The sequence below is a fragment of the Strix uralensis genome, chromosome 2 (assembly GCF_047716275.1).
Source record: "Strix uralensis isolate ZFMK-TIS-50842 chromosome 2, bStrUra1, whole genome shotgun sequence".
In the NCBI taxonomy this organism is placed as follows: domain Eukaryota; kingdom Metazoa; phylum Chordata; class Aves; order Strigiformes; family Strigidae; genus Strix; species Strix uralensis.
In genome coordinates this window covers 56,708,611-56,728,590 of record NC_133973.1, presented here as the reverse complement: position 1 = coordinate 56,728,590, position 19,980 = coordinate 56,708,611, and the positions used below count along the sequence as shown (strand labels likewise).

At 39.5% G+C, this 19,980-nt stretch overlaps 1 long non-coding RNA gene across 1 annotated transcript; it reads right to left on the bottom strand.

Annotated features, from left to right (window-relative positions):
• Positions 1-6,320: 6,320 nt before the first annotated feature.
• LOC141940166 (uncharacterized) lies at positions 6,321-18,394 on the bottom strand. Its single transcript, XR_012627902.1, has 4 exons — positions 18,272-18,394; positions 11,521-11,622; positions 9,743-9,835; positions 6,321-6,595 (listed from the first exon to the last, which is right to left on the bottom strand). It is a non-coding gene; the product is annotated as an uncharacterized LOC141940166 (long non-coding RNA).
• Positions 18,395-19,980: the final 1,586 nt, after the last annotated feature.

Genomic DNA, 19,980 nt, shown 5'->3' with positions numbered 1-19,980 from the left:
CAGAGGGCAAATAAGTCTAGAAGGGACTTGCTGAATTCTTTCTTTGTCTTCCTACTGAGGAAAACCCGTTTCCAATGCAATACATAAAGGATTGCTGTGCTGGTTTAGACTGCTTTGCAATGTCAGGCCTGAGCTGGTGTCAACAGCAGACAGCAACAGCCATCCTGAAAACCCCTTGTGTTTCCTTTATAAAGTCTTCACTTCTGGAAGAAGATTTAAGATTTGCAATTCAGCTACAGTGTTACTTAACCTGACTAAGTGACTTAGCTGAAGTCAGAGGTGCTGCATTTACAATTGCAGCTTTGAAACAATTGGCTTTTGCAAAGCAGAGATAAAGAAGCTGATGCTTGTCTGAAAGTTTTAGATATTTTTTATTATTTTGTTCATGAATTTAATAATTTTTTATTAACTCTGGATGACAGAAAAGATATAGCTAGCTTTTTAATACCAACACTAGAAGAATATACTTTCAGGATTATTGTCTAATTTTATTTCTTGACATGCATTTTATTTAGAGAATTATATATATCTAGCCCACTCAGCACCTGCTCTCTTCAGACACACCAGCCATTTATGTCAATGATTTAGGGTTCCCCTTCAGGCTCTGAAGAGCAGATCTTCCACTTCAGAATCCTCTTCTGCCCTCATTCAGTTTTTATCAGATTCTCATCTCAAACTCCTACCACAGATGGTTGTGCTGGAGGGGTCAAGAAATAAGGAACAGACTGCTTTCTGTGCTAGTGAGATACCCAAAGGAACTCTAGCTCTGGAATTCAAGCTCTGGAAATGCATCATTCCTTTCATTTCATCACATGTTCCTATATGTTTAATGAAGTGTTCAAAATTCAGTTGCACCAGCACACCAACTGACTTTGCCACAGCATAATCATCACAAAGATCTACACAAACCTGCAACAAAGACTTCTGAAGTCACGTAAAACTATTTTTGACAAGTTTATTCAAAACAAAACAAGGACCATATCTTTTTCCTTTATGGAATTTTAGGCAGAAATTCTTCCAATTTTAAACTGAAAATTACTTTACACAAAATATTTCAAGTTAACAAACCAGTGCACATTCATAGCAACTACGATTTAAATGAGAATAGCTTTTACAAAGGACTCGAGTGACACTAGTCAATTCATTAAGAGCTACAGGAATCGAGAATGTTTCCCACTTTTCTGCCATGATGCTATCAGCTCCCAACTCTACAAAGTAACTGTGTGCTAACTCTGTGGTACCACAGCTATGGATTTGTTTTACGTACTCTTCCTGTGGGCTCTTACATCTGACGTGCAATTTAGGGGACGAGTGTTCACGGTGGCCTCAGTTACTGGATTTACTTTAGAGGTCTTTAGTCCTAGTCCCAGGGGTACATGCCTGAGGTCAGCGGACAACAGCAGCATATATGCATGCTTTGGGGCACAGACTGTTATCCTGAAACAAGGTAATAACACAAAGCATTGGTGTTGTGACTACATGTAATTTAAGAACATAATCTCAGGTTTTTTGCAGAGTAGTAAATATTGGTAACTGCTTCTAAAATAAGTCCTAGAAGATATACAGTATTTCTCTGAAAATGGCTTCTTTTTATCACTATTATTTTACTTGTAGAAAAAAATGGCTATAATCTGCATCAGAGGAGTGCTAAGGGCAGATCTGCATTAACTCCCTCTGACTGTTGTGCTCAGCAGGCATGTACAGCTGCTGGTCCTCAACTAGCTCTGGGTTCCTCTAGCATATTTTTGGATGAGCAGGATGCATAACTTTAAAAAGAAAACATTTGCCAGACCACACATCATTTCATTTTTGCAGCCCTTATGTTTAATAAACTATTACTTCTTCCACAACACTGTAATATTTTCCACAACACTTCACTTTTCCAAAGCATTGTCCAAATCTCCTCTGGGCTCTGCAGCAGTCAGTACTGAAATTCTCACATGATTTATTTTCCCAGGCACCTTTAGTTCTCTCATGGATATTAAAAGAGTGAGAATTTAAAATATACACATATATAAAAAAGAAAATATTTTTTGCAATTATAGAAAAGACTTACTATTAGTATTTCATTCTTACATGTGATTCTCCATCTTTATTTTAGTATAGAGTTAACTTAATATGCTGTGTGTTTCTTCATGCAAGAATGTGTCCTGTTTTGCCTTTGATTTCCTTCTTAATCCATTCTAAAACTAGTGGTTTTTTAAACAGGGATGATAGAAAAAAAACATTAATTTGATTGTGCTTCTTGGAAGATCTGCCCATCAAAGAATGACCGCATTGCATTGTTGTTCTTCTACTCTGTGAGTATAAGGATACACAAAGCAAAATGGAAATACAGATGCTGAAAATACTGTGCTGTGCCAGCTATTTGGACTGTAAAATTTAATTTTAAATATTTTTGTAACTGTATAGGCACGAAAAGCTAGTTCTTGTTTTCAACAAAACATTAAAAATAACTTTAATAAGAAAAACTTAAAACCAGTGTCAAGTATGGCACTTCAACGTAAACTTTTTTATAATTTTAATGTCCAGAATTAGACACATTAATAATTTTTCTTTAAATTTCCATTTCCAGAGTTTATAAAAACCTGTATCCACCATTCATTTCAGGTACGTCTGAAATCTTCCAAAACTGTGTGAGGAAGCTCCACGTAAGTGTGGAGGAAACTGCCAACCGTTTGTCACCAAAGTCTGAATTATCTTACTTGGGAATGTCATGTAAAGTACTAATTATGCAAGCCTAACTTCTACTCATAGAGGTTATAAGCAACAGAAAATACTTCAGTGACTGTACTCAGATTTAGTGACTGGCCTGAGAATGTATATATTTTAAGTAATACTGAGCAAGCAAACTCACAGATGCATAAAAATGTTGGTTGGAAGGTACATCTGGAGGTTATCGAGTCCTCCCTCCCACTCGGAGCCAGCAAGTTGCTTTCTTCTGGATGCCTATGTTTGATGAGGGTAACACAGCACTTCCTCTCAAAAAAGATGTAAACTGGAACATCTGAAGTTTTGGTTGGGTTGCTTCTCCACTTCATGCGATGAGATCAGCCCCTTTGTGTGAATCCAGCAAGGCATCACAAGCCAGAACATGAGTTGAGGTTCTACCATGCTAGACTGGGGAAATACACTGATTGCAGTGCTCAGACACTGGCCACGGTCCATACGTTTGTCAGTATTATTTCAAATAATAATTTGGGCTATTTTTAAGGCCAAAAGATCATCCCATAGAAAGATCAGACTCTCCCCATAGATTGTTACTATAGGCTCATAATCCTGAGCTAAACTAGGATATACTGTAGAGAAAACTGTACATCCTGATTAGAAATTTCAAGTTCTGAAGACTCAAACAATTTATTAAGTAGTGGTTAATTAACCTCACTACACAAACTGTGCCTCTTATTTTTATTCTAAATTCTTCTGGCTCTAGCTCTCCGATACTGCATTTTGTTAAGAATGCGTTTGCTGGAGCAATTCACCATAAGAATTTCATGTTTCTGCCCTGATAGTACCAGATAGCAAGATAGCTTTTTACGTGCCTTATCTTATGGTCACAGTCCTATTTAAAGTAGAGATTTGTCTGATTGTGGATTGCTAGATAAATATCCGTCTATCAGAAATGTTAACACACAAGTCTCCTACAATCACACGCACACCCACGCGCATGCACGTGCATACACTCACACACACAGAGGTACTTAGTTTCACTTTAACCTCCTTACCAAGCTAAATTAATCTAACAATTTATAATGTTCAAGGACAGATTTTTATGTATTTTACTATGTCAAATTTCATATTTTATCATTCACAAAAATACAGACGATCAAACCACAATAACGGCACACACAGCAATCACAAGGAGTACTTTTATTTGAAAAACTATCTTTTATCTTTCTTGTCCCCGTGGACAATTATAGAACAGATGTCATGGTGCTGACCCAAGTAATTTTCATCTTATAAGTCAGGTTAATATCCAAAGAATTGAAATGAGCATTTGGCCAGAAAAGTCAACCAACTTGTCCAACTCTCACTGAAGGTGCTCAGTGGAGGTGCTAATTTCAAAACTAGGAATTTTAGGTCTATGTGGATCTTACATCTCCCATCAGGAGCAGATATAGTAGGGACGCAGAGGAGCTGGGTGACAAAGGGGGAGGTAACCCACCTGCTGGCACCAGCAGTACAGCCTATTCTCTATGTTATTATTACTAGAGCTACTTCCTTCAGCAACCTGGCTCCCAGCAGTGATTGAAATACCACATTGGCTTCATACCTTTTATTTAGATGCATGCAGACGCTAAAGATTACGTTGAATACTGTGACATACATGTTAACAACATATCAACTAATATCTACCGTATCAGCACAACAATTTTTGTAATGATTGCTCTGCTGAAAGGGTAAATGGCCTACTAGCTGGGTTATACCTTACAAAGAAATTCACATACACCTCCACAAAAGTTATCTGCAAAGGTTAATCCATCCTTCATGTATTTCTAGGGAGGGTTTTTTTTCAGGAATTTTGACCCAAGTTCTATTTCAACAGCAAGAGACAAAGACTCCTAACACTGTGGAAAGTTTTGTCTTCAGTAGCACATATGGTGTTTATGAAACTCTCTCTCTTTCCTTCAAATGTAGAAGAAAAACAGGTTTTATAGGCTGGTAAAAAGGCAGTGGACATAATAATCCCAGCACACTGAAGTAAACAGCTGATGGATCTATTTGAGGTGTGAAACATGCCCTAACACAAAGAGACCCAAAATACATCCAGACAGTTAATGCAATTAGGTATTTCTGTTCATTAAATGAGTATTTTAGTTTGGACCGGTAATGGATTTGTAACTGAATATTATTGTAGGCTTTGTTTATGTTTATTTTTAAGGGGTTTTATTATTTAAAGAGTAATGTTTTGATTCTTGCAATTGTGTGATCCTCTGCATTAAATTCTTGGCAAGATCATTAACGTAAAATCAACAAGTAGATAAGGACCAATGCTGTTTAATTAACACAGAGATAGTTCTTAGCTAGTTTTGTTGGCTTCTTTGTCTTTATCTAATCAGAACATGCAGACATTCTTCCATAAATTAAAGTCAAATTTGAAATTGTGGCTGGACATAAATTTCTCATAATTTCTTGAGGCTCAAAACCAGGATGGCAGAATGGATCATCCTGTAGAAAGATGATATTGGGAGTTAATCATCTTAATTACATCTTATTCTGAAGTTCCATTTCTCAAACTCCACTTCCCAGTGATTAGATTTTATTATGCCTTTATGGAAAGGTCAAAAAGCTCACACCACAAAATAGCTGTTCAGTGTTTAAATGTCTATCCATAGTGATCTTCATTTCTAAACGTAAGTTTCATCCCTTGCATATAATGAGACTTGTCTAGTAGTTTTTACTTCATTTTATTGTATTTTTATCTCTTTCTCAAATTTCTGATTTCCTCTTGAAATGCAACTATCCTGCTTGGACATAACATTTTACACTCAGCATTACATGTATGGGCACAGCCACTTCTCTGCTTGATGCCCTGTTTTGTACCACCAAGATTGAAGATATCCGCAGATGCTTGTGGGACATTTGCTTTCTTTCCATGTTCCTCCTCTGGGCATTCACCTTGAGGTGATTACCACAGATTACTAAATACGTCCTTGTGTGACTGCTTGCCAAGACTGTCTCCCACCCTCAAACCAGAGCTTGCAATTTTGCTCTGTGTGTATTATTTTCTATTTAGTTTTATTAAAATACATTGTGCGCATGGTGACAACCGAATTAAGCCATTCAGCTTGCACAGCACAGATAACTTTTTTTCCTTATTTAGTACCCTGCCAATTTCTCTGTCATCTGCACACATTATTAGCACAGATGTGATGTCAGTGTCTAGAATGGTCTTCTGTCAGATGGAGTCACTCTCTAGTAAGCCCACTAAAAAGGCCAGGCTTTTTGTATACATTTGTATTGGGTTTGTGTGGCAGGGTTTTGGGGGGGGGGGGGGGGGGGGGGGGGGCGCTACATGAGTGGCTTCTGTGAAGAAGCTGCTAGAAGCTTCCCATATGTAGATAGAGCCAATGCCAGCTGGCTCCAAGATGGACCCAGCGCTGGCCAAGGCTGAGTCCATCAGCGACGGTGGTAGCACCTCTGGGATAACATATTTAAGAAGGGAAAAAAAACCCCTGTGCTACTGCAGCTGGAAAGAGGAGTGAGAATATGTGAGAGAAGCAGCTCTGCAGACACCAATGTCAGTGAAGAAGGAGGGAGAGGAGGTACCTCAGGCACTGGAGCAGATATTCCCCTGCAGCCTGTAGAGGACCCCACACCAGAGCAGGTGGGTGCCCGAAGGAGCCTGTGACCCCATGGGAAGCCCACGCTGGAGCAGGCTCCTGGCAGGACCTGTGGACCCGTGGGGAGAGGAACCCACGCTGGAGCAGGTTTGCTGGCAGGACTTGTGACCCCGCAGGGGACCCATGCTGGAGCAGTTGGTGAAGAGCTGTAGCCTGTGGGAAGGACTCACATTGGAAAAGATCATGGAGGACTGTCTGCCATGGGAGGGACCCCATCCTGGAGCCGGGGAAAAGTGTGAGGAGTCCTCATCCTGAGGAGGAAGGAGCAGCAGAGACATATGATGAACTGATCACAACCCCCATTCCCTTCCCCCCTGCGCTGCTGGAGGGGAGGAGGTAGAGAAAATCAGGAGTAAAGGGAAGAAAGGAGGGGCGGGGGAAAGGCGTTTTTAAGATTTGGTTTTATTTCTCATTATCCTACTCTGATTTAATTGGTAATAAATTAAACTAATTTCCCCAGGTCAAGTCTGTGTTGCCCATGATAGTAATTGGTGAGTGATCTCTCACTGTGCTTATCTCCACCCACAAGTCATTCGTTATATTTCTCTCCCCTGTCCAGCTGAGGAGGGGGAGTGATAGAGCAGCTTTGGTGGGCACCTGGCATTCAGCCAGGGTCAACCCACCACAATGTTCTAATAATAACTCCATTTTGTATCTGTAAGTGACCCAGGTTTCAATCCTTTCCATATTAATTCCATGTAGTACATGCTTTTTAATTAAATCATGATGTGGTTCTAAGTTAGTATTACAATCTCAGATAAAACCCTGTCTTCTGGGAAATAAGCTTTCCTATAAATGCTGTGTAGGTGGGGACTGATGGGGATTGATGTCACCTTATTCCAGCTTCCTCCTTCACTCTGTGCTAGGGAGGTCCAGGAGAAGTGTCCTGGCTTAACAACGGATGAAGGGTTTCCCACATTCATCCCTTCATACCTCCTTCCTTAATCATTCTGCTCTGGCAGTGCTCAAAAACACATAGCTAGTTCCATTCGTTTACGAGGATTTACTTTTATGCTCTAAATTAGATACTGGTTTAAGATGTAGCTAGAAGTTCCATATGTGCACACACATATTATATTATTTGAGTGGTGAAAACTGTTAAACACTGCAGCCGCAGAACCAGGCCTAAGCATGCTAGGTGTTAATCAAACAAAAATAGAAGTAGTCGTCCTTGTCCAAAGGGACTTATATTGCCCCAAAGTTGTTTTGTTCCACATATGATTTCTAGTACTCTCAGCTCTTCATAATATTTCTCATTAGCAATCTTGCACTGTAACTCATCAAGGTCATTACATGTGAAGCTCTCGAACAAAATGCAAGACATCAACTTTATTTAAGATGAACACAAAGAGTCTGGTCTTCTACAGTGCAAAACACGGTCTGGCCAATTCTGAAAGCCTCTGAGGTACGTTATTTCCAGTGTCAACTCAGGACTTTCAGCATCTCTGAAGTACTTGAACTCTGCCAGGTGAGGTTCAATAAATAGGTAGCAGTACATGAATAAAATCACCCTGAAAGTGTGAAAGTCTTGGCACAACGTGAACAAGAAAGAGCCAAATATTCACCTAAGGTAAATGGCTACATTACCATCAAATAGAGTTATGCCAATTGATATCATTTCCTGAATTTATGCATTTTCCATTGGACTTTAAAAGCAGCCTATAGTTTATGCATACTTATATTCACACTTTTCAAAAGACTGCATTTAACTTCATCAAGTGTCTTTTCCTCTTTCCATTACACATCTGAATAAACTGCAGCCAAAGCAGGAAATGCCTACAGCCACTGAAAGGATGTCTGCAAATCAAAATTGTCCTAGAAAATTCTGCCAACTATTAGTCTCCCAGCCTTCTCATAATTATTGTTTTTACCTGTGACACATCCCACTTATCTTCCCTGTATTTTTTTGTCTGCTCTCTTTCAGAGAAAGCTATTATTTTCTGCACTTCATCTTATTTTTTTAAGTCATACATATCCTGGCTACGAACCTGACTCCTGTATCTTCATGCATCTCAAACCATCCTGATTTGAAAGTTGGCCATGCTCAATCTTCTGCTTATGTTTCATTTTCTGTGGCCTCTTTTTCTTCCCTTCCTCTACTCCTAGGCAAGTACTTCCAAAAGACCAGCTCCAAAATGCACACTGGAAATCCTGAGTTGGGGTTTTTTTTTCAGATAAAGAAGTAAATCTTCGTTGTGGTCATCCCTGGACTCTTTTTGATACACTTAATCTATGATGATTTTAGGCCAAACCAAAGGAACTCCAGTAACTATTTTAAAAGCCTTTATAATGGCCATGTTAGAAGCTTCCAACCTTTTTCCTCAAACTTGCCCTACATTTGTTAGCCTGAAGTTCAATTTCCATTTCTGATTTAAATGGGCAATGTACACAAAGTGTCTTCCAAGAATACATATAGATATATCTACCCTGAACAGTGCAAAGTCAGACAAAGATATCAAAAGCAGTTTGGCTGCTGGAAGTAGTAGCCAACGGCATCCCCCCTCTGCAGTAGTTGCTCTCTCTGGTCCTGTGAGAGGTTCTGCAGGGCACCCCATCGTGGCATGCGGGCATGCACCCCTTAGCTGCTTTCAGGTACATTACCGTGATTTCCAAGAGTTTTCAGGCAGATTTGGGAAACAGATAAGTAGAGTTTTAATGGCCACTCATAGTATTTTTCCATATCATGTTAAGTGAAAATAGTCAGAATGTCTGCCAACTTTATAGAAACAACCAATGGAAGTACCTGAGTGCTACCTTCTTCTTGGCCCAGTATGGCTATAAATACTTAATATTCACTGTGTGAGAAAGATCTTAATAAAAATATTCAGCTTGAAGTCTTGAATGTCAAGAGCTTTTTCTGAGGTCCTTAGCTCCTTAAATGCAGTCAAACCTCATAGAATAATTGTGAAACCATGTAGTGGAACAGATAGGGTTATCTTAACGCAATACCAGAGCAGGGAAATTAGAGCTTTATGCTAGCCTTTACTTCTGACTTGGAGCCCAAATTAGGTGACCTAAGCTACTAGAACATTTATCAAAGGTAACTGTCAAGTGATTTTTTTAAAGTACACACCTGACCTGTTAAATAAAGGAATCTTTCATGCTGTCATTAATATGGCTCAGCAATGTAGCTAAGAAAGAGATACTGACACCTTTAAAATTGTGCTGCTCTCTTGCTCTTTTAATGTATTTTTACACTGACCACTCATGCAGTAGAGGTGGCACAGGTGTGGACCCCAAAGTCAGCAGAGTCTGCTCCAGGGGCTAATGAGGCTGGTGAAAAATCCAGGCTTTGGGCTGATGTTCTAGAAATGTAGCACAATGACATATATAATGTAATGTAAGGGCTTCAGTGGGTAGGGGAAATATGATCCATGATTAATCTGACCTTCATTTACCTTGTTGAATCAAGCTCCTCATTCAGCGTGGGCTATAATCAGTCCTGCCGTCTGTGGTTCTTTGTTAAACCAGTGCTGTTTGTGTTTAGTCAGCTGTGAAAAGGGACGGAGAGAATAGTTTCTTCAGTGTAAGGTGTTAATGTCAGTCTCCCACACACATCCACTTAGAAACAGAAGCAAATTTCCTTTTACAGGCTCTTCAACTTAAAGGTGAACGATCTGAATCACCGTTCCACCCAGAGTAGGTGTAATTTCTTTTTACTTGACTTACATGACAGCAACCAAACTCAGCTATCATAATATCTCCTTTCTCTCTTTTTCATTCAAGTCTAAAAGCTTTATGGAGGCTTTGCTTTAAGTTTGAAGCAAGAAGCTGATCTATGAAAGCATTTGTTAGTTTACCTTCAACTGATACAGCTAGCAAAACTCAAATATAGATGCAGTTGTTCAAGCAAAATGCGTGCCTTTTATCAACACATCTTGGTTTGGAGAGCTGGTTTAAATATGCTGGAAACAGAACCCTTTCTGTGGCACAAGGAACACCTCCAGCAACAGGGTTTGCCATTTTAATTTCATAGGTGTGTCCTTCAGGTATAGACAAAGTTCTAGTAACCATTAAGGTTTAATTATAAAATTAATAAACCCTAAACATTGAATAAATCCTATATGTAAATAAATCCCAAGTGTTTCAGCTTTCCTGGAGGATGTCAATGTAAGCAGAAATTAAATGCTATTAAAAATTCATTTTATTATGTTTCAATAGACAGCTGAAAAGGGAAAAACAGTGATATAGATAGACAAAGGCAAAAGTTTAAAAGGTCAAGATCTCAACTACTAAAAGTACCATAGCTCCATGGACTGCAGGGGATTCATAGCAACGCACACTTATTGAAATGCTGGTGTTATTTTAAAATTACAGAATCCATTCAATGCGTACATCATGAGAGTCAAGATACAGTGGTGTACAGGATGAGTCTACAGACACATCTTTTTTTCCTCCCTCTGTTTCTGGTCTACCTGAGATCCCACCACTCCCTGCAAGAGAGGGTTATTTTGTCATTGTTATAACTAAAAGAGATATTTTTAATTTTTCCTCTTCCCCCCTCTCCCCCCTCAGTAAAACCCTCAAGGAAGCAAATCTTTCTTGATTTTGTCCTAAAATACTTGGGTAAAGTCACTTCTCATTGTAAAGTTCAGTGTTGTCCTCGCTGAGGTACAGTGTAGTAAAAACTGTATTTGACGCTACTGGGATTTCAGAGCAGGATAGTAATGCATACTGATTCCCCTGCTTTAAAACTGACATCTTTTCGGTAGTAAAGACATACCACAGTCTGTGTCCCAGCTGAGTGCAAATCCCACAGCAAATGGGACCATTTGTTATGGCTTGTGGAAATGTATAGCACTTCCTAATGTGGGAAAAAAGTAATAAAAAGATAGATGATTGCCCATCCAATTGTCTATTTATTAAAAAAATCTAGATAAGAATGTTTTAAAAGATAAACTATTAGTTGGTATGTTTCTCAATAATTTATGAAAAAGGTTAAATGTACAATAAAACGTGTAAGAGGAAGGGATTTTCTTCTTTTTTTTTTTTTTTTTTCACCTTTAAGCTACCAGGAAGGCTGATTCCCTCATAACTTTGCTCGAGGAGTCATCAGAGACCTCACATGTTCGCTTTGAACTTTTTCTGCCCCGAAGAAAGACAGAGAGATAAATTTTCTCCTGAGTGTTTCTCAGTACTTGAGTTAAAAGTCAAAACCAGTGTGAATAAAACTCACCTTCCCTTTCATTACTCAAGATTTATTTGCATAGATTTTTCTGCTGTCACAATTTTCTCCTCTTCTTCTTGGTCCAGAAGTCTGGACACTCCAAGGAGTTGCCTAGGAAAGGGTGATAAGAGACGAATTTCCACCACAACACAAATGTATAAATCCAGAGATATATATGTCATCTGGTCTTTATAATTAAAGAGAAGAAAAAAGAACATAAACCTGACCTTCCCCTTCTCCTTTCACAATCAGTTATTGTATCAGTACCTTTTTCTATAGGGTTCTCACGTGTCCTTCATTTTTCTGAAAAAAATAGCGTAAGATTACCTTGATTTATCATTGACGTTGTTCCCTGATCTTAAAAAAATGCTGTCTTTAATCCAGCCCACAGAAAAAAAACGCTGAATGAATTTCTAAAAGGTGGGTGAAATAGTTGCCATAGCCTCAAGGCAGCAACAATGCAAATGCTAACAAGTTATTCTGGTTTTACATGTCTATTCACCTTTATATAGATTCTACCACCTCTGCGTCTCATACCGCATGTGTTAATGCTCTGGAAGTTCTTTTGGGCCCTATAAACAGTCCCATAATATACTTGAATGTAAACTGAAATAGTTTCCTCTAATTCTCTGTTGCCTATTTAATAAGCATATCCTTGCTCTGCACATTTACATAGCACCCAGTTTTGCCACCCATACACAGTCTCCCATTTTATTACCTTTTTCTTTTTTTTTTAAATTGAGCACAATAGCTTGGATTGTGACGATTGCTTATTCAGTTTCAGAGAAAGTAAAAAATGCAATCGCCTTCTTCAAGAGCAGCCCACATCTTGAATCCATATGTTTGAGTGTGTAGGAAAATTGGATCTGATGCCCCCACCATGAGCAAATTAAGTCAGGGAAGGGTGATGATAGTGATAGGAAGGGCAAAGAGAGATCCAATCTATAACTGTGCCCTTAAGAATGGCTCCACGGATGCAAAACTCAGGGAAAAGATGCTGTGTTTTATTATGACACGCATTTCCCTCTTGCCCAAGTCAGGAATTTCAAGTCAGAATATTCTTACTTAGGGCAGACAAATAAATTTACAATCCAGGCCATTTGCTTCACAACCTGTTAGAGTAAGAAGCCTCCCAGAAATAAGAAAAACTTTCTGTAAGCTGAATTAAAATTTCATCAAAGCCTATGCAGATCCAGACTGTCTCTTATCGAAGTCAAAGCAATAATGTCCGCTGGTGTCAGTATTCAAATGTTTCACCAGGAGCCCAGTACCAGCTGCTGGCCATGGCTGAACTCCTGTGTGCACCAGGGCACCCCAAGGGCTTCCCCAGAGCCACCCAGCACCCGGCAGGATCCTGGCATGTGGGGCACCTATGGCAGCGCTACTGAGTCTTACAGCTTCAGTGTAAGATGTAAGCTCTAAGTGATATCAGGAACAATATGACATGGTACTTTATTTTTAATGGGAACATGCTGGTACAGTTTAGAGAATAAATATGTAAATGTTAAGGCACCTTAGAAAGAACCCAGGAGCAGAAAATAGTATATTAACGATAGCAGAGAGAGACAAGAAGGAAAAGGCAAGCCAGAGGATGGATAGGAAGGGATAAGTAGGCAGCAAAGCTCATACCATGCTTGATAAACTTTTTTCAACACATATCATCTAAAAATCAGTGAAAAGTTCCAGAAGAAAACCAAATACTTTCCACGCTTGTTGATTCCGAGCCTGATTAAGTAACAAGCAGGCTACAAATTCAGCTAGTGTAAAGGGTTGCACAGAACAGCAACTGCAGAGCAAAATTAGGGTCTTTCTGCCAGTCAAGGTAGTTGTCTCCAAACTACAGGGGGTTCTGAGCTGTTGCAGTTTGCACACAGGAGAGCACAGGCTGAAAAAGGGACAGTTCTAAAGTTTAACCAAGTAACGTATTCATCCGGGCAGCTGCAGCCATGCTAGACCCACATACCTCTGCGGGAACCCACCTGTTGATGATCCCACACTAGATTTTAGCACGGAAAGGGGCAGATTGCAATTAGAAACATTGAACCTGTTTTTGATCTCTCTCACGCAAAGCAAATTAGCAGTTACAGGGCTGTAAAGGCTGCAGAGGGAGTAGTCAGCAGTGGGAGAGAGAGGTGGCCAGTCCCAACCCAGGTTTCACAGGCACAGGAATGGAAAATAACAAGGGAAAGAACAGGTTTCATGTTAACAGAGTGGCTGGAACTCAAGCCTGAAAAATTTCAAGGCTTTTTTTTCCCTCTATTTATATAAAATTTATAATGCAAATACAACTGTATTTTTGTATGCCGTGCCTCTCAGCTCTATTTATAATTTGACCATCGTTTTCAAACCCGGCTGATTAATCAACCCAGGCCATTAAAATCATGCTCAGGTTTCTAAACAAACATTCTCCTTTTTTATTCTTGTTGGAAGTGTTGAACTCCTGCATTCCCCTATGGCATGTGTAAGATGGTTTTGCCTTTCAGCAGGCTCTTAGGGTGAAGTAAAACAAACACTTTCCCATCCCATAAGAGTCTCAGAAATTAGGCTCCTGAGGATATCCTGTTGTAACAGAGGTGCTGCTCTCACCCCATTCCCTGTGCTCCAGCAGAGTCAACCTGTGAACCTGGAATCTCAGACTCACACAAATTTGGGTGGAAAGGTGATCGTCTGTTCCAGTCCCTGCCCAGCACAGGGCCAAATGCAAAGTTGAGACTCTGCTTTCTCCCTCCTCTCCCACCGGGTAATTGCAGGGAATCACAAGGTTTCCCCTTCTCCAGGCTGAACTAACACTGTGCCCCTGTTTTCCCCTCCAGCAAGGTGGGCTCCAACCCCCTGGGCGCCCCTGCGGACCCGCTCCTGTCTGCCCTTGACTTTTTCCTGCCCTTCTGGTTTCTGCCGCAGGGGCTTAGTCCAGCCCTGGGACAAGGCTTTGCTTTTGCCTCCATTGAACTTCATGTTGCTGCAGGCTGCCCAGGTCCCCTGAACAGCAGCCCTGCATACCGGCATATCACCACCGTCCTACCTGCTTCATCCCACATGAGCTCAATTTCTTTGCCTGTTCCACATGCAGGTAGAGAGGAAGTGCCACTAAAATCCAAATCATCTTTGATGAGGGGTAAAAGATCTCATCCATATGGGTGAGCTGAGTCTATACCTCTGTAATTTGTTCCCAAATGGTCACTCATGCCATCTATATTCACAGTAACTGCCTACAGATTCACACCACATGTACCCTGCTTTAAACTTAATGATTCAGCAAACTGAACAGCACTGGTCACAGTACCGACCCCTGAGTACCGGCCACTCATCATGGCTCGATGTCCAAGTGGAGACCAGTGATAGATGAGTAGCTCCTCAGGGGTCGGTATTGGGACCGGCGCTGTTTAACATCTTTGTTGGCAACACGGACAGTGGGACTGAGTGCACCCTCAGCAAGTTTGCCAACCACAACAAGCTGTGTGATGCGGTTGACACGCTGGAGGGAAGGGATGGCATCCAGAGGGACCTGGACAGGCTGGAGAGGTGGGCCTGTGCAAACCTCATGAAGTTCAACAAGGCCAAGAGTGTAAGGGTGTGAGGCACTGGAACCGGTTGCCCAGAGCTGTGGCTGCTCCCTCCCTGGAAGTGTTCAAGGCCAGGTTGGATGGGACTTTGAGCAACCTGGTCTAGTGGAAGGTGTCCCTGCCCATGGTAGGGGGGTTTGGAACTAGATAATTAAGATCTCTTCCAACCCAAACCATTCTATGATTCACCATCAAAATGTTCTGACCAAGACTGTATTGTTGTAAGTATGGTCAAAAAACCTAGTGCTTTATGCATTTGCCACTTTCTCTGTAAGATAATATTCTCACCTTATTTCACAGGGGATCAGGAGGATGAATGCATTATTAATATGGAAAGCATTCAAATTTGGGGGGGGTGAGAAGCACCAGCAATTATGAATTATCTTATGAATACAATATAAATTATTCAGCAACTATACATCCTTCTCACAAAGGAAATCAAAGGTTTTGGCCTTACTAGGCTTACAGATTCCTAACTAGAGAGAAAAAAAAAAAAACTCCTAAAACATAAATGTAAACAAAAATGTAAATACAAATGAAAATATTTTTAACTACCTCATTAGCAAAGTTTGCCCACATGTCACATTTTACTTTAATAGTGACTTTGTCTACCATTTTAGGAAAAAAAAGTGCTCATTTCTTACGATGTATGCTCATGCATCTCTAGTTTTACTTTGGTAAATTAATTTATTAATCTATTTTCTTTGTTTATTCCTTTTTTTGGTGGAATGAAATCTCATACATTCCCTAATGTGCCAAATTTCATTAATTTTAAAAAAAACACCTTTAAGATTAAAAGGGTATTGTTATGCCTATGATAATTTTACCATGAATTTTAATAAAGCCAGAACTCCACCTTAAAACTTTCAGAAACTGGGGGAATGTCTATACGGAGAATTTGCAACATACTGGAGTTCATATTGTTGAAAGAGCTCATGCTCTTTCACAACTGTAGAGGCTTGTGGTTTAAAACAGAAAGATGGCTAGTGTGAGTAGGGTGAGGTCTTTTTGAACTTGGCATAAAAATTTTTCTTTCATTCTAAATCCTACACAAAGTATAGAAAAAAAATTTCCCAAAACATTTCTTTCTAATTTATTTTGTTAGCTGCAATCTCTCCCATTCATTGGTGTACTTCAGCAAGGAAATTGTTTTGCCAAATACAAGTAAAACATACTGAAAGTACTTAACTGTTCTGTCGATGGGTCATGTAAATATGTTCTTTAAAGGGGACTAATTTTAGAGATAATTATAAGCATTTTACGTGACCCCATTTTTTGTTGACATCATTTCTCAAGTATTAGCAACCCATTTTAGGAATAATACAATCATGACAATGAGATGCTTACATTCACTGCAAAAAAAAGTGCAAAATTCACTTTAGAGGGGGAAGAGGCAAGTTAGGTATTGCCTACAAGATTCCCTTTTCTCTCTTGGTCATTCTTTTGTACTCTGGGATCATCTCTAGGCAGAGCATCAAGCCTGCAAACTGTCCATCACTTCATAATAAATATCAGAAATCTGCTTTGCACGTTCTCCTGTGGAAAGAAATTAGGGACAAGCCCCTTGGCTGCTGTAAATGGAAATAACTCTATTGGCTTTAATGGAGCTCTGCTGCATTGCACTTCCGGACAGCCTCCCTGTGCTTTGAAACATTTCTGATGTAGAGGAAGAAGGAGGGGGTATTTTCCAGTGGCTGGAGAAGAGGGTCTGGGACACCATTTGAGTACTTGTTCTCTTTGCTGCCTCTGAGCAGTCACTTCAGATTGATCCACGTTAGAAATAACACTGCTTTAATTACATTCACTGGGAATGTGATATTTTTATGTATTTATATACCATCATAAATTCTTGTTCCTTACCCAAATACCCTTTATTTTGCTCTCTTGTTGAAGGGAAGGCATACTGCTGCAGCTACCTCTACACAGTGGATGTTTCACTTAAAATGGTATTTAATAATAAAACTAAACCTGCAACCGTTCTAGTATAGGCAAGCCCCTTGTTTATCTATGTTTCAGCATACCTTTGAGGGATGAGTAGGATAGTGTTTCATCTGAGAGGGATGTTGTATTGTTGCATGAACTCAGGTCTGCAATTGCTGTTCGCAAGTACCTGCACGGGACCTTACGGCAGCCGACAGAGTGGGGAGTAGGTGTGGTGTGGTGGCACAGCTCTCCACGCTGGTGACCCAGGCCTTCAGGAAACTTATCCTGTCTTACTCACTCCAGCACATCTTACCAAGCTGGAGGGTTCGTTCTACTATTTGATCCTCTGTGAGAGGATCTTTGTGGAAATACATCTTGCTCTCAGGCAAATGTGTGTGTACAGCTCTGCACACACATGTGCGCCACCCCCCATGGTCTCCGAGTTCAGCAACAAAATGATCAGCAATGCTAAAATACAGATTGGCATGTGTAGCAGCATTTCAAATTGTTGAGATTTTTTAAATAAAGTAAGCTGATGTCAATGTGGGGGTTTTTTTAAGCAAGTTGATGACAACATGAACTTTTTTTTTTAGTTTTAGAAATAAAAAGGGGAAATTGCTTCTCTACAGTTCTGTCACTACAGCATCTTCTGAGAAAAAAGAAACCTCAAGATAAAATTTATTTACTACCCTCAAAAAGGAGGAAAAGCATAAAGAAATGATTGTTGTACTATTCCTAGGTTTGGGTTGATCAGGGACTGAACAAATTACTCCCAAGATTCAAGCTCTGATTACTACTGAGAAGTAAAGAGTATGTGGCCATAATTGGATGGATGTTAATAAGGGCCCTAGTATATCACTAAACAACAGAAGTCTTGCAATGCGACTGGAACAACAAAGCCTTTCTCTTTGAACTGACAGGATGCAGTAAAGGACTGCTGGCACGTTGGTCCCATTGATTTCAGCTGGACTCTGTGAGGGTAAAGGCTAATGTGTTAGGTCCAAGGTGTGGGTTTTTGAATGAAGTGCGTTTGTATGTTGTGTCTGTGTGTTTCTTGATGTGTGCAAATATGCACATATTTGCATATACATAAATATACATTTATGGTTGTGAGCCCTCAAATAATACTGAAAAATAAGTAATTTCACGGCTTTGTTTTGGTTGATAAATCTGATTATTTCTTTGCTGTTTTACAGCAGTTTGTAGACTTAGTAAAAGAAGATAACAACTAAAGTCAACATATGCCCTATCAGAAAGATTCAGGCAATCTGTACCTTTGCAAGCCATCGGGAAGCTTCCACGGAAACTCACCATTATGGAAGGCAAGCTGGTTAGCTTCTCCTGGCACTGGGTGAAGGAAAGAGATAAAAAGTAATTATATTCTATTTAGTGACCACACTCCAGTTGCAAATACTCACCTCTAGCTGGGCTACTTATTACTCTTACAATAGTGAATATAAACATCGATGAGTGCAAATGTAGACTGTTACAGAAATTGTGTGATATCTGAAAATCTTTCAGCTCCTCTTACTCCCAATTAAGTCCAAGTTCATCTGGAGGGACGGGGATTTGTAGAACTGAGAGTCCATAAGACTTAAAAAAAATTGCGCCTTTATCTGGAAAGTTACAGAGCAAACATCTTGAGCAATAACACGATCTCACTCTAACCTTGAAGCTTATTCTGTGAACACTTAGTGCTGAAATTAGATGCCATTTTAGTTGATATCTTTTTAACCTGCTAGTATCCCTATGTTGCAAAAATCCTTTGTATATTGCATATTGGTTTAAGTATTTTTACCTTAGAGTAATTTCAGTATCAGGCCTCTTCAAGTTCTAATAGGGAAGCAAGCAAATAAACATACAAATATGCCACAATAAGTATATAAAGACACTGACTCTATTACTATCACAGAGGGCTTGATCTAAATGTTAGCATATAGAAATAGGAAACATTTCAATTAGTGTTACACTAGAACTCATACAAAAATGTTGATTTTCCATCTAACCTGTCTTTCAAAAGCATTTAATTTTTGATAGTGTATACAATGATTATTTTCAATTCAAAGTTTTTCTTTAAAAAAAAAACCAACAACATAATAAGTTTAATCACTATATACCCAAAGGTACTTTCAGTTCCACTTTTGGTATATTTGTGAAGATCCTGGGCTTACCTCACATATCTCAGTTATGTTTTCTCCAGTCTTTCACAATTGCGGAGTTAGAGATGTAACTTAGGATGTTAGTTAGGATTAGATGCTTAGCATCCTTAAAAACAACAAATAAAAGAAAAATCTTAGGTTTGACAAGCTAATTCTATTCTAAGGGTAAGTAAAGAAATAATTTTTTAACAAGGAATTTTATGTATATTATTCAAATATTTCAAGGTGACTCACAGATTTGCATCCTTCATTACAAAATTTTAATTTAATTTATGAAATATTTAAAGCCTTGAAAATAAAAGAACAAAAGAACTTAGTACCGAAAACACAAAACAATATGATCTGTTATGTCCTCTTAATATTTCCTCTCTTTATCAAGGAAAAAAGAAAAAAGCCAGCAGCCTACACAAAACCAATTACACAGAGGAATCATAAGCAACTGCAGCTTGTGAAAATATTGCCAGTCACAAATTTACCACGGCACGATGCAGAGGAAGCTATAGTTTGAAACCCAAGCTGTCAAGTCTGATTCTGGAAGTCTCAAAATGCATAGTTAAACTTAGCCACATGAGGAAGATATTCAAGGGAGATGACTAAGGGGCACACAGGAATTGCCTTGTACCTATTATCTTTCCTAACTTGGGTTTCTAATACCAACAGTGAAGGAAATGCTGAAATTAGCGAGAAAAAAATCAGCACTGTAGGATTCAACGAAAAGGAGGAATTGTAGCATCTGTGTGGTGTGGGGCTGCAGTAAACATGGGCTACTGTGGGGGCTTGTGGAATTAAATTTTACCTTGGGGGGAAGGAAGGAAGGAAGGAAG